We start from the raw sequence: 10,143 nt of genomic DNA, 5'->3' as shown, positions 1-10,143 counted from the left end.
TTTCGTATGACTAACACTACCTAAAAAAATAAAATGTGAAAAGTAAACCTTTCTGTTGTTTGTCCGACAAAATATACAAGGAAAGCATGCTTGTCGAAGTAATTCGCCAGCGTTTGCCTTTAATGTTTTTCATATTAAGATCAGTGGTGGCAGTAAAAGTCATTGATGGAGAAAAATAGTTGTATATAATATTACAGCAGTTTTTATAAAATGATATTCAAAAATGTTCCTGAATATTTACCTGTTACTGGTGCCGTTAGTACAATAATATATAAATGTTATGTATCTAAAATTTGACAGTTTTTTTTTAAGTAAAACGTTTCAAAATGTCATCGTTCATTAAGTTTTGAGGTATTACATTTTGAAAGAAAAAAACCCATACATTTTTTACATCATTATTTGGTGCAATACGAATTTGAGCAGTTTTAAAGAAAAAAATATTTTAATTGATATTTGCTGTTTTTTTCAGAAATATAAAATTTAAAACGATTGTGAAAAAATGGAGAAAACCAGTGTCTCATAATCACTTCGAGGTAAAGAATGATGAAATATCTTTCTTAAGATAACAGCAATCAATACAAAACCACAATAAATTGTTTGTCAAATGAGGTTAGCAAGTTCGCTATATATTTTATTCATTACAAACATCAGTTTGGTATTCATGGTGTTGCTTTATGTCATTGATTTATACAAATATGGGGTTCCCTTTGACAACACGTTTTGTTAGACTTTGTGAAGTGGAACTTTAGAATAACACATACTATGAAAATACTAATATATTGATGAAGTAGCGCTCCATTAGGTATGACATTGCAGTAATTGAAAACTATAAATTGCTTTGAAAAACGTATGCTTTAAAATATGCTTAGGAAATATTTTAAAATAAGAGTGCAATATGTTTTACTCATTTGACTAAAATATTTTGTTATTAAAGCCGTTGAAAAGGCGATATTACTATGACAACATCTATCTCTTGAGACTGTCTAAACTCCAGGAAATCTACAATTGTGTAAGCCATTGTATTACTTGAGATTTAAACTTTGAGAACTATTTTGAGCAAAGGTCCTTTAAACCAAACATATGTTTTGCTACCTGTGATTCAATATTGGTCAAACCTGGATCTAAGAACAATGCAGCTAATCAGGATGAGTGGTAAGAATAACGGACCAATCCAATGACTGTAGTAAATTATTTAACTTTAATTTAAGATGAATATTGAATACGTTACATTTACAAAAGCTGAATTAACGCAATTGAAAGAATATAGCACTAAATTGATTTAAAGGGGTGTTCATATGAATGCCTTGTTTCCCTGAAATATCATTATTGATAGAAAGTTATTTGTTTTAATGATAATCCGCTGTCTTTTACCACTGATGTCTAGTTCTTGACTTTTTTGTAAATTTTAAAATAATTATTTTATAATCTGCAACAGTCAAAGAACACTAAGGCCACATTCAGTTCCATAAATGTTCTTAAGCGGAGTTTTGTAACATTTGTAGAACTCTTCAAGAGTTAAACATAATACTTCGTCGCATTGCAACGTATATTGTTTATAGACCTATAATGTCATTCATGAACATTTATTGATTCATGAATAAAGATTTTCAATATGTTCCTACATGGCTAATGTAAAACATAAGATATATTGTGTCTCAAAGTTAAAAAAACAAAAACTTTCTTATTTAGTATTTTGAATAAGGCCTTTAGGCTGAAACGTCAATAAAGGGTAACAAGGCTTTCTATACTACCCTAGGAATCATTACAGTGTCATTACAATCAGGCAGTTTGAAAACCCCCCAAACATTTCAAACAATAGTTGACAACGGATGAAACACAACTACATACGAAAGATAGTGAAGACTTAAATATAGAAAGCAATGCTTAAACATTAAAACTGCATCATTAATTCATTTATTCTTAAATCATATGCGTCTTCAATAGGTTGAATGCATTAAGACACCTTTGGTTGGGGATCGTAACGGTCGCTAAAGCTGCAACGAACTGCCATAAATTGCTGAGGCCGGGTGTTGCTCTCAGTTTGGAGCAAATTGTTCAATGAAATAGTTGGGAATTTGAAATTGAAATTGATCGGATTTTTTAAGGCGTCAAACTTCTCATTTTTGCGATATTCGTGGACATTGAACTGCTCATTGAACCTTACCATGATTTTTCTGTCGCAGCTGCAGCTCGTTGCCTTTGCAATGGGAACCCTTACATTTTCGGAAGTCTACACGGCATACACTGGTAGAACCATGTAGGGCAATTCTTTGAATTTGACCACCGCACAATCGGTCGTCCAATGCCTGCCGTTGTGTTCTGGCTATGAGCAAACGTCCAACAAAGGTTGTGACGCTGCTCAAAACGATAAAGTTACTGACATTTGTGAAATAATGTCACGCAAACGCACGGGAGTGGTACAATGGTAGGTCGACAACCAATGGAAGATCTTCTTAAGCAAGGTTTGTTAATACTTCTGTATGTACGTTTGATACATTCCAGTAGATAAATAAACGTGAACACTTTATTAAAGTAGATAAAGTAAAAATAATGGTGTTAGGGGCGGTGATCAATTTTTTGATAATGGATATTGTTCAAGTTTATATACATATAATGACTCAAAGTATCTATATGCGATGTAATGTATATACTTTCATTCCGAGTTCCGAGTTTACCCCTATCAATGTTTAAATTCAAAGTTCTTAAATCTTGAATGTTTTAAGTGCATACGCTTTGATGTTGACGTACAATTAATTATTATCTAGAAGTTAAACTTATTTATTTTACAACGATTTCGAAAAGATTGATATTAACATATGCAAAGTTCGCCTCGTTGAAGTACCAGCAGCAGCAGCAGCAGCGGCAGCGGCAGCGGTAGCGATAGCAGTGACAGTAACAATAGCAGTAGTAGTAGTAGCAGCAGCAGCAGCCGCAGTAGTAGAAATAGTAGTAGCAGCAGCAGCAGCAGCAGCAGCAGCAGCAGCAGCAGCAGTAGCAGTAGTAGTAGTAGTAGTAGTAGTAGTAGTAGTAGTAGTAGTAGTAGTAGTAGTAGTAGTAGTAGTAGTAGTAGTAGTAGCAGTAGTAGTAGTAGTAGTAGTAGCAGTAGCAGTAGCAATAGTTATTTCATTGGCATGGGGTTGCTCCCTACTCAAATCAGACTTTTATTACTTGTATTTGTTTCTGCAATATCGGTATTTAAAAGTAAAATAATTATAATATAGGTGTTTAAGATACATTACCGGTTGGTGTAAAAACATGAGCGAGGCCCCTATTGGCTATACTTGTAACAACAAGTTTCGCGATAAGTTACACATATAAATATTTTTGTCTCGTTTTGAAAAGTGTGAGGCGGGACGGACTATGTTCGACGCATCATGCTTCCAGCTATTACGGATTAACACTAATTGAGACTAAACGATTAAGTTTCAATACTAATATACACCGAATCAACACTTCTTGACACTAATTGATTGACTATTAAAGAAGGTGTGCAATCACCGCGGCTGATCTGTGGTATAGAAGTGACACACTTGACTGTCAACCCAAGGGTCGCAAGTTCGATTCTCCGCCGCATCACTTAAATGCTAATCCTCTTCCGGGATGCCCGTGTGACAGCGCTTTACACTGGTGCAGGTTAAAGAACAAGGGTGGCACTAACCAGGCTTAAATTATGTCTGTTCACTTTGCTCCAAAACCCTTATATGACTAAAAATCCTATCGCGACACTTGCCGAATAGGCCTTACCCGAGTTATAGTATAAATTAACATAATCATTTAAATGAAAAGCTACAGAAACAAGCTCAGTAGCCAAAAGTTTAAACATAAACCCCGTAAATGGCACAGTATGGTGTTTTTTTAAAGAAAAATTGCCGAGTCATTAGAAGTGTGATTAATCGATTTCTTAAGAATATTGACAGGAATATTGATATTGTACGTGACCCAGAGTTCACAAAATCTAGTCGAACCATTGATGGACATTTAAAAAGTAGGATGGAAATTTCTCGTCCAACCCAGCATAAGGAAATCGTCTCATGTGATGATCTGAAAAAAATCCGATAACCTGAACTCTCCAATCATTTTGAGACAGGCAGCATGGTTCCTTATAGCTATTCATTTGGTCACAAGAGGCCTGGAGTTCCATTACCAGCTTCGGAAGAACAGCATTGAGTTCCGTGAGGATGCTGATGGAAAATTCCTGATTCTGAACCAAGAAACCAAAGAAAAATATCACCAAGGTGGCGCGAGAACAAAAAAGTCCCCTCCATGAAAAGAGAATTTATGCCACACGAGAGGCTCTATGTCCTGTGAAAGTTGTCGGGCTGTTCATCAGTAAACAAAAAATCAATGCCAATATGCTCTTTAACCGAATGGACAATCATGCACTTGAAAATCTATCTCGATTTAAAATTTGGTACACTGAGAAACCCCTGGCAAAAAGGACATTTGCAATGTTCATGAAGAACATAAGGAAAGCATGCCAATTCATGACACTATCAGTCTGTACAATAGCTAAAGTAGTGTGTAAATATGATACAATATTGTTGAACCACTGAGAAGTGGAATAAAAGAGAATATAAAAGAATAATTAATATATATAAAACATGTGTGACATTGCTATTATCAACCCGAGAGCAGAATGTTACCGAGGCGCCAGCCGAGGGTGACATTCTGTTTCGAGGGTTGACAATATCAATGTCATACATGCTGCCATATGATATATATTTTATTATACCGAACAAATTAAGTATACAAATAAGTTTTAAAATGTTTTTAATTTCATTTAAGTCAACAAGTTCAACAAGATAAACAAAGTCAAATAATTATATCTAGAACAAAATCCCACCGTAAATTTCCTGTCGTCTGATGTTTGTGTGTACATATTGAATAGTGACATCACTACTGTATCACTACCTAGGGAGGCAATCACGTCATGATTATCCCACCGTAAATTTCCTGTCGTCTGATGTTTTTGTGTACATATTGAATAGTGACATCACTACCTAGGGAATCACGTCATGATTATCCTAAAATATTAAAGCAGTTATTTGCTCTTATATGACATTCAAAATGTCACTGCGGTCACATGACCTGACAGTGATTTTTGTATGGTCACGTGTCAATTTTTTTGCGAATGTTTCTGATAGTCAAAATATCTCTTTTTCGGGTAATGGGATTTTACCATTGTAGACAAAAGTGTAATAATAAAAATAAGATCTACTTAGTCGGCAATTCTAACTACTAGTATGCGTGAGGTTCGTCCCAAGGGATGTTAAGGTGTATGTAAACACAAATTAGTATGTACGAAATTATTGCGTGATTTAACCACTTACTCAACTTGTCGACTCATTAACGACCGAGGGCAGAACATTGCCGTATGGCAAGACTGGTACTAGATAAGTCATTGATGAAAATAACTGCTGTAATACTAAATTAACCCTGTTCATATCAAAATAAAATATGGAACAATTATTTTCCCTGGCGACAAGATGAATGTCCAAGTTGATTTTTTAAGGTATTTGACTCTGGATTGAATGGCTATTTTAAACGTAAGAACAATATCATGTTTTCATTTAAAACATTTTGGTTTGATATCATACACAAAATGAAGATTTAATGGCATCTTCACTTCGATTTATGTTTTTTTTCCTGATTTTAATGAATTGTTCGGGTTAATAAACCTGTCCGAATCCGACGACCCAGATTTTACTTTTAACCGATAGTGTCTAGGTCACCGGCCGCGTCTAAATTGTCAATTAAGATATACATTTATCTATATTTATTCAGTAAGCGTTCATTTTGAAATTATTAGGGCATTATACGTTTCATATTTCACTTAACCACTCGTTCTTATATTAATTTATTTCGTTTTCTTTGATTTTAATGGCGTATTTATTGAACAACGAAGCTTATTCGCACTATATTAACCGCACAAGATATCATGCGTACTCGTGACAGCGTTACATTCAGCAAGCTACTTATGCAGAATGCAATTCTTTGTATCTTTAACAGCAGAGTCGTTATGTAAATTAGATCGTTGACCACCGCAGTTCTAACATCATTCGAGTTGATGTTCCCTTGCGATCATTTGTTAAACATATTATGCCGATCTGCCAATGGTAGATTCCGATTTACAGTTATAAACGTCTGCATGCCTAGCGGCCTACAACATCGGTTTTGTCTTTTCGATGTTAATGTCATCATGTGTGTCAAAAATCGTCTTCCAAAAGTATTTCAACATTTCTATAAATCCTTAAAATGCAATAAAAAATAGCAATTACATTCTGAGACGTGTTTTAATATCATCATTCATGTCAATTAGAATAGAACCCCTAATCAACCGGTTCTGTCCATTATCTTTTTCATCAAGACAGTTTCAACCAGCCATCATCACAACGATTAAAGTTATTGGCAAAAGTATTGGCCGAATTAATACTGTGAAAGTATAATTCAATCTGATTTTATAATTTTGCTCTCCTATTTGTCAATAAATAAACAGTCGAACACCGTCGGCTCAAAATATCTCGGCTCGAATTCATAGTTGGCTCGAACGGGATGTAAAGGACAGCTTTCTTCATACTGAAAGTAAGTGTTCCCTTTGGGATTTAATTTCTTAACATTATTTTCAAACCTGCCATTACAATATTCTCAAAAACATTTAAGTTTACAATACCTTATCTCAGGGGAGCGGTTTTGAACAATTTTAGCCCTCTTGTTTTTCTACATTACCAAGGCCGCATAGACATACCATATGATTGAACAAAACAGAACACTGAACTAAACTTTTATTCACAAGAAAAAGGCCAATTAAGCTCATTGTATGTGGCGACAAAGACAAAAAATGTAAATGTACATAATATACAGTATATAAGAATATGTAACCATCGTTAATTTAAAGGAAAATATATAATATATTATATAGTATTAAATACAACAGCTTATTTTCACTAGAATTTGTTTCATATTTCATATAATGCAGTCAAAAAGGTGTATTTACATTTAAACATTAAACGTATATTTGTATTAGAATCACAAATTTCAACAGTATGAAATAAAATAATCACTGCAATGTGAACTATTTTAAGCACGCACAAGTAAGGAAACAATTCATACATATGAAATATATACACTATATAGCAACTTCCATAAAATGCAGATTAAGATTATAATTATAAGAAACAAACTGAAAAGAATCGTTGTGTATATTTTAACAACGATCTTGTAATAAATACACCCATATTAAAGCACTCATATTAAAGCTATAATATTGTAATCATGGCAAGAAAAAACAATAAATAAGCAGACACAAGAGTTAACACAACGATATCTTAAATCTAAATCATGCGTCCCTTACTTTTAATCATTTCGTTTAAGCCATAAAATATGATCTATTAGACTTAAGAATACAACCTACATTTTATGCCAATGAAATTGCAGATAGGCAATCACTAAGACCTAGAGTTTATCATTAAGAATTTCACCTGTCGCTGGTTTTAAAAGGTCCGCCTACAACCACTCATTCGATTCACACTAAATGCGTCATATTTTGCGTTGTCAATGTATGAGCCAATGTGGTTATATTGTAAGTCAATTGGATGGACCTGAAGGAATTTCTTAATGAATATGGAAAAGCTCGTTCGCTACGCTCACTCGGCCCAATCTTTTTCATGATTTTTTTTTTACTTCATATCATTTAACTATTACATAATCTACACAAACAATGATCGAAAACAGTGTAAGAAATTCACCCAAAGTCACCAAATATAATTGTCGATAAATGTGAAGATATAATGAGTTAATATGGAATGCCAGCTCCAACTGCTTACGTACAGCTTAGTAGTATTCATATCGTATTTTGTAACTTATATATGTTTTATTGTAGTCTTGCTTAGTTGACCACGTCAGTAAATGGATCAGTTATCAAAATGTTAATTTCAACCTATTTGAATTTGAACAATTAAAATTGTTACCATATAGTTTGTTACATAACGTTAATTTACTAGAAACCTTTCTTGACTTCGCTGTAACAAAAGCTGTGTTTACTGTTCTATATTGTACTAAAATTGTACATTATGGGTATAAATGTACATATGCCGTTTAATGCTGAATAACGATATGTTATAAAATTATTATGTTATGTAATGTTTACCATGATTAGGTGTAAAAGGTGTTGAGAGGTACCTAGATAAACTTCATAAACGTCGAACCATATCGGTTTCTGCTTTGACATTTGTGCTTCGTGTCGTCTTGATGATAATAACATGTAGTTCAAGTTGAAACAATTTATTTAAATGATGTATGCCTAGATAGATTAACCTTCGTATATGTATTATTTTGAACTTGTGTCAAAGCTGTTCCAACATGGGTTTGACATGTTTCATTAGTAGATAAACTCATGTGATCAATATGGCATAAGTATCATAAATGAACAAATTTGGTGTGACGCATACAATATATTGTTACACACCGATGCATGGATTGACTGTTTAAAAGTGTGTGTTGAGAGTTAATAATGAATTGGTAAAAGTACATGTTTAAAATGAATATAAGATATTTAACATACATATGATTTTTAAAAAGGTAATGTTTTATCCAGTTTGAATATATCATTATGCTGTCTGACTATATGTGTACATGTCCATTTTGGTTGCCTAAGTGCTTAAACCAGAATAAAATCTGAAATGTTTGGAATCATATTGGAGTTTTTTAGTTATAGTTAGATATGAATATGTACATTGATATGCATGCAGTTTTATATCTGATAGTTTAAAGCGTGCTTAAAATAGCTGATCATCGAACCATAAGATAATATCTTAATGTACAAATTGTTAGGGACAGTTACCAAAATGTTAAACGCTTTTCACTTGAGATTCGGATACACAAGTATACACACTTGTGTATCTCACTTAAGATTCAGACTCACACTTCTACCTCTCACTTGAGATTCAGACTCACACTTCTACCTCTCACTTGAGATTCAGACTCACACTTCTACCTTTCACTTGAGATTCAGACTCACACTTCTACTTCTCACTTGAGATTCAGACTCACACTTCTACCTGTCACTTGAGATTCAGACACACACTTCTGCCTCTCACTTGAGACTTCTTCCTTTCACTAGTGTTTGATGTGCACTTTCGCCCTACATAAAAACTTAATTGCTGATATTAATTAAAATTAAGAATAGTATTGTAAATGACTTGTGTACAATTAATATCTTGATAAAATTAGTACAGATAAAAATGCAAATATGTTATGCATTATATACATTTAATATGAAGTGCTTATGTTCTTTGATGTATGCAAAGTTAATCAGCAATTAGGTTGTATGAAAAGTATTTATTCAGCGATTTATCGATCCATTAAACCAATCAATTTATGTGACAGTTTTGAGCCTTTGAAACATATAAACCATTTTTTTGAATTAAAGTCGGCTTATTATTCAAATAGTTACTTTTTTGAATACCTATATTTTAAATAATGTTTACCTTAGACCTAATATGTTATCATATAATTATTAATATTGTTTTGTATTTTCCCCTTGAACTCACGGAAATGTGTCAAACTCAGATAAAACAGTTTTAAAGCTGCACTCTGACAGATTTACCATTTTTACAACTTTTTTTTATTTTTTGTCTTATAAAGAGCAAATGTTTGCGTAAATATCTGCAAACCAATGATATAATATTGCTGACAAAAGATCAGATAGCAGCTTTTATATTGATATCACGATTGCGTGTGTTTGAGATTATTTGACAAGAAATATATTCAAGAAAGGCATACATTATAATGGAAAAAAATAACTCTTATATGTATAAGCGTAACATGAAGGAAAATCAAAATCATAACCCCTTTTCACATAGATAAAACAGATTTTCACTCGAACCACTGTCATGCCACCCACTGTTATATAGAATTCCAAGGACATTTTCAGACGTGCCCTTATCCGGCTGTTTACTAGCAAAATGCTCATACGACCAGGCCTCATGCGACTCCCATTCCCACTGTCCTTCTCTATTTCTATCGTTAGCTCCTATATGGACTCTACGATTTGTTCCATTAAGCTGTGCGTTGATGAAGTCGTCTTCTTCCTTACTCGTTATCGAAGCAAGCGATGCGTTAATCTGCTCGCAGGCGTACTTTGCA

The sequence above is a fragment of the Mya arenaria genome, chromosome 17 (assembly GCF_026914265.1).
Source record: "Mya arenaria isolate MELC-2E11 chromosome 17, ASM2691426v1".
NCBI lineage: Eukaryota > Metazoa > Mollusca > Bivalvia > Myida > Myidae > Mya > Mya arenaria.
The sequence above is the reverse complement of the archived record's forward strand: the minus strand, read 5'-3'. Positions refer to the sequence as shown.